This window comes from Benincasa hispida, chromosome 2, assembly GCF_027475165.1.
Source record: "Benincasa hispida cultivar pf3 chromosome 2, pf3_genome.v1.1, whole genome shotgun sequence".
Classification (NCBI taxonomy): Eukaryota; Viridiplantae; Streptophyta; class Magnoliopsida; order Cucurbitales; family Cucurbitaceae; genus Benincasa; species Benincasa hispida.
In genome coordinates, this window is record NC_143479.1 from 28618908 (window position 1) to 28625566 (window position 6659).

Here is a 6659-nt window from a genome sequence, read left to right on the forward strand (position 1 = left end):
AGATAACCAAGAAGCTTTGTTTATTGAATATAAGTAAATGCCAGAATTAAATAACACTTATTTTATTAATTGAACAATGTGTATCTTTACAAAAGAACGAGATTTCGAGAGAATTAGGTCACCAATCCCAACAATAACCTCATTTGGTTTTGAGGTGAACATAGTGGAAGATTGTGTTAATCAATCTTCCTGGTGTTATATGTCAATGACATACTCATAGCTAGTAATGATGTAGGTTTATTGCATGACACTAAGAGATTTCTCAAAAGGTATTTTGAGATGAAGGTTCTTGGTGATGCTTCTTTCGTATTAGGAATTTAAATACTACGAGATCGTTCTCAAGGTATTTTGAGATTGTCCAAAAGAACTACATTGAAAAGATCTTGAGTTGATTTGACATGAAAGATTGTGCACTGGGAGATATCCCAATCGCTAAAGGTGATAAATTTCATTTATGTCAATGCCCCAAAATCATACTCGAGACTAAGGAGATGTAGAAGGTTCCCTATGCATTGACCATTGGAAGTCTAATGTATGCTCAAGTATATATGTGTCCAGATATTACGTTCATAGTTGGAGTGTTAGGCAGATACTTGAGTAATCCGAGGATAGATCATTGGAGAGCAGGCAAACGAGTTATGAGGTATTTACAAAGAACAAAAGATTATATACTCACTTATCAGAGATTAGAAGTTTTGAAGATCATTGGGTATTCTGATTCTGATTATGTTGGATGTCAAGACACTTTGCGATCCACTTCAGGCTATATCTTCATGTTGGCTGGAGGAGCTGTATCTTGGAAAAGTGTTAAACAAACACTTATGGCTTCTTCTAACATGGTTGCAGAGTTTATAGCATGTTATGAGGCATCCAATCATGGAATATGGTTGCGAAATTTTGTCACTGGGCTGCGGATAGTGGTTGACATAGAAAGACCACTAAAATTCTTTTATAATAATAAGTCGGCACTTATGTATTCCAACAACAACAGAAGCAATATGAAGTCAAAGCATGTAGACGTAAAGTTTTTGGTTGTTAAAGAAAGAGTTCGGAATGGTCAAATTTCGATAGAACACATAGGAACAAACTCTATGGTGGCAGATTCATTGACTAAAGGTTTACCACCCAAAGTTTTTCATGAGCATGTTGCTCACATGGATGCTAGTCACTTTTCTGATTCCATGGTTTAGTGGGAGTTTATTTTTGAGGATGTTCTTTGACCTTATTTTGTTTATTTTCTATGTAGAATAAAGTTGATGGTTTAAGTTTTATTATCTGAATTCGTTTATCATGCATGCAGTTTAGCATAAAGTTTTTTAGAATGATCTCATTAAGGAATTTGGACCAGTTGGAAACATGCATGATCTAGATCATTTTGCATGTAGTTTCCATGCTATCCATCCATACTTGATCTATGTCATTGAATGTATTGGGATTGGTAATCAAGGAAGGTTTAGTTACAAAGGTAGTGACGAAAGCCGCCTTGATTCCGTGCTAATACAGGAGATAGACCAGATTGAACTAAAGGGGAATTCTATTATTGAAATAACCTGTTTATGCGTGCTTAAGGTCTATGTGATTTAATTATATCAGGTACACAGACATAGCCCAAGTGGGAGATTGTTAGACATATTTATGTAATAATATGTTTAATTAAAGTATGAGCTATGTATGTGGATTAATAATTTATCACATTGGGTTATTTTATTAGATTGGACCCTATTATGTGATCTAATTAATTAAGTCCCTAGATTCCTAATTGAGTATAGACTTAATAGGTAGAAGCTTATTCCTAGTTAATTAGGGTTTAATGGAACCCTAATTGAACTAGTATATAAAAAGACCTTAGGGCTATGGTCCCCAATATACCAAAACAATAAGCACTGAGTCGTTCTTGAATCCCATCTAGAGAGAGATCCCACTAAGGGCATTCAGAGTTTTGGTTGAGAAAGACCATAGTCATCCATCATCATCGTGAAGCTATCATCAACTTTGCAATGGAATCTAGTATGTTATTCTTGACAATTTGGCATAAATGATCGTAGGGTTTATCTATTCAATATAGATGTTATGAATTTATGCTAAAACTTCATTCTCAACTTCATTCTTCAATCTTCATCTTCTACTTCTTTATTACCATCTACTCTAGACGCTGAACAACCACTCAATGTTAATGGATTTTTTTTCAAGTTTTCATTCTCTTCTTGAATCTATTTTAATATAACTTAAAATAAATATTATAGCAATTAATTAGACTCTCTCTCTCTCTCTCTCTCTCTATATATATATATATATATATATAACTTATCTTCAACATATCCATATCTTAGTTTTTTTTAGAAATTAACGTATCGTCGTACCATATCGTATCCGTATCATATATTAGTATCTGTTGCTTGTGCTTCTTAGTTGCTTATCAAATTTAATATCATGTTATTTAACTCTTTTGAATCGAAATGGAGGGTAATCTCTTGTCCAGAAGGTAGCTGAATTTTAAAAATAACTAATAAAATTTTAAACATTTAATTTTATGTTTAATAGGTACCTAATATATTTTACATTTTATAAACGAAAATAATTTTATAAAACAAAAAATTGAATTTTGTGTCACATACATTATTCGGGTTCCATTTGACAACTATTTAGTATTAGAAATTAAGCTTATAAACACAAATCATGAGTTTATGTGTTTTCTTATCAATATTTTCAAAAAATAAGTTAAGTTTAAAAAATAATAAAATTAGGTCATATTTAATAACCACTTTGTTGTTAAAAATCATGTTTCTTTTATTACAACTTCTTTACAACAATTTTTATATTTCCAAACTAATCATTTGAATTCTCAGTTATTCAAAAAACAAAAATAAGTTTTTTAGGTTCTATTTGGTAATTATTTCATTTTTGGTTTGTGGTTTTTGAAAATTAAACCTATTTCCTTCTTATTTCTGTATTTGCATCTTTCTTAAGTATAATGGTTGAAATCTAAGTCAAAATCCAAAAACAAAAATAAGTTTTTAATTTTTTTTTTTAGTTTTCAAAATTTAGCTTGGTTTTCTACAAAAATATAAAAACAATTAGTGGCTTAACAAAACATTATACCAATCCTAGTTTTCAACTTGAGAATATATATTTATACAAAACATAAAAACGGTGATAAAATAAGTCATGGGTAAAATGTAAATAACAAAGGAAGAAATTTAGAGGTAGAAGTAGTGTCTATGAACTTAATTTTTGAAAATAAAAAAACCAAAATAAAAATGGTTATCAAACCATGCTTAGTTTTTTTTTCATAAATTGACTTGGTTTTTTAAAACACTCATAGAAAGTAAAGTAAAAAAAAATGAAATAAATAAGTGACAATAATGTTTAGAAGCTTAATTTTAAAAACCAAATGGTTATCAAATGATGCCTTAGTTTCAAATTTTGGTTTTTGTTTTTAGAGTTTTGACTATAAATTCAAATGTGCTTTTAAGATAGGTGAAAATAATCATAATAGACTAATTGAGGAAAAAAAACAAACAGAAATTTCAAGAATAGAAAACCGAAAATGAAATTATTTTCAAATGAGCCAATCTTTAATACTATTCTAATTTGGTTTAGTACATCTTGTACATCAATATTTTGGCTCACAAATTGTTAAGGTAGAGATCAACCAATCAATCTTGTAATTGATACCGTTAAGCCATCTACTTATTAATCTCTTATATTCTCGTGTATTATTATCAATTACTATCGATTAAATTTTTTTTATGTAATTTCAAGTCATACGAGTACATTTGGACTTTCTAAAAGAAATATAGATTCAATATGGAATCAATATCATAAACAAATGGTTTTAGTTAATTTCTCGAATCCAGATTTTTAAAGAAATTCCCTAAAACAAGATTAAGTTTTTTATTTTTATTTTTTTAAGTTTAACAAAATGTTGAAATCCAACTTTTTATTAATATATTTGGTCGAGCTTAACTATTTTATTAATATTATTACTTAAAAGACATAAAATGTTGAATGTTATTCAATTTGTTTTATTAGATAAACAATGAATTTGTTCGAAGATATTTCAAATATTATTCTCAATAAAAAAAATCAAATTAACAAAACATATTACACTCCAATTCAGAATATTTACGTTGCTACAATATCATTGGCTTATTCCATTAGTGGCAAAATTAAAGCACTATGTTTTGCAACATGTCTTGAACTATGTAAGCAACATGTTCTGTGACATTGTTACATGACGGACAACAAATTCTAAATAATATATTTTTCTTTATATGTCAGCGTGATTTTGTAGATTTCGTGGCCTACCTTCTTTTTCCTGTAGTGATGATTTATTCCATCTTTGGAGATCCTCAAAGCTAGCTATATATATATTGTGGTCTTATTTAATTTTAGTGTTAACCACCATTTTAGAAAAGGTTGTGCATAGAGAGTATTGAGCTTAAGGATTGTCTAAATCTCAACCTTCGTATATTATGACTAAAGGAAATCCTTTTTGTTTTTCCATTGAGGGTTTGTTCCAACCATCAAGTAGGCTTAGTTAGATTATTATTATGAGTGTAGCAAATTGCATAGAAAACTTTGGGATGAGTTTTTCAATGTTGTATTAAGATGAACTCAATCAAAGTTTGAAAAAAGCTTGCTTATGAAGGTGAGGGATCTCACACTTAAGAAGAGCGTAAGTATATTGTATTTTATTTAGAGAATCTCATACAAAGCTTGAAGAAGCGTTATTTTGGAAGTGAGGGGAGCTGAAACATAAGAGGAGCCTAAGTTAAAATTGAAGAATAAGTTGTACATGAGTCACTGAAGAGGAAGTCTATCGGATAAGTACTTCGTTGTAATTGCTAAACTCTTTATATAGTGAAGTTTTCTTTTCAATTAGCATAAAACCCCCTAGACGTAGGTGATATTGCACCAAACTAGGTCATCAATCTTTGTGTATTATTATCTCTGCTATTATTCTTTGATACTACGTTATTTTATTTGTCCGTTATCTTATTATAAACATTGTGCTTGACATTTGTATTGTGTGTGAGATTCACTTTAATTTTTAAATTGGTATCAGAGTTGGCCCCTACCTTTTGGATGTATCGTGAAGGAACTCTTTAGGGAGAGAACCGTGAGCGGAAGCGGATCGACTAAATTCCATTTTTTATTGAATGTAAATTTTACAGTAAATAAGAAACAAGATATGCATTTATTTAAAAATTACACCATGTTAATGAAAGAGTATCAAGAAACCTCACCTTTAAAGACCTTTATTCACGTTTTCCCTCAAACAGTTCACGAATAACTTGAAGACTTTCTTATAGATTAACCTAGAACAAGAACGAATACTACCACGAATGTTTCCTTTGAATTCCTAGGGTGAGAACCCAGAAGTTGTGCACTCTGGCTATCTTGGATTTTGAGGAAAAACTTAATGGAGATGAGGAAAGATTGAGATCTCTCTCAAAAACTCAAACACATAGAAACCTTCTATTGTTTTTCTTTTTATTGTCAAAATCGTCCAACAGCCTTAGCAGAAGAAGAAGAAACTTTTTCTTTTTTACTTGCCAAAAATAACTACCACCCACTTACATAAGTGGAGAGAAAAGAAGAGGAATGGAGTTGTAACTCCTTCCTTTATTATTAAAATAATAATTAATATAAATATAAATATGATAACTAACTTATCATATTATACATACATATATATATATATATATATATATATAAAATTATATATTATATCAAATATAACACATAACCTATAGTTATAATATTGTACCACATGCATTATAAACTATGATTTCTTTTCTCTTTTATGTGGCATTTAATATAAATATTATTTATATTAAATATAACAACTATGAATCCAATTCATAGAAACTATACTTGAATCTCATTCAAATATTTATTTCTTCTAATTAAGCTATAATATATCAAATACCTTATGACAATTATATCACATATAATTAAAACAACTTAATTATATCATATATAATTAAATCCCTCTATTAATTTGAACAATTCAAATTAATCTAAAAACTAATTCTCAATTAATCCTATTGAGCTACCAAGGGAACCTCATGGACTTGTAGCTTGAAGCTCCAACGGTACATGAATAATTAAGTAAACTTTTTAATTACATTATTCAACATCCGTTACCTATCGAGCAATCCATTAAAGACCAACAATTGTACTTTTTGCACTACAGATATATTTCTGTGTCAATTGGATATAACTAATCAACAATAAGATGATATTTCACAAATTGCTCGTAAGTACAACTAGGCCAAATTACCGTTTGTAGTTACATCTAACTCCTTAGGTACCACTGATCCCTCTAATGAATAATAGATCATAGTCAAACTATGACTAAACCCCTCTCGGGCTAGGAGAGAGTGTGGCGCCACATTGTTCAAGACCTAAGAGAGCAATTTATCTATTTACTCCTGCCTCGAGGAAGGAATGTGTTCTATCTTGTGTAGCTGTGTTCCCAGCCCCCAATTAAACGAATCCCTAAAATGGTAGGCTTGTTGAGTCGGCGATCTGGCCACTCTCATCCATACAAAGCAAAGGGCAACCCTCATAGGCAGAAGTTCAGAACTTAATTAAGATTCAAGTCATATTACCTATGGTCATCTTGGTGAAATATAGGTATCTATTTTGAC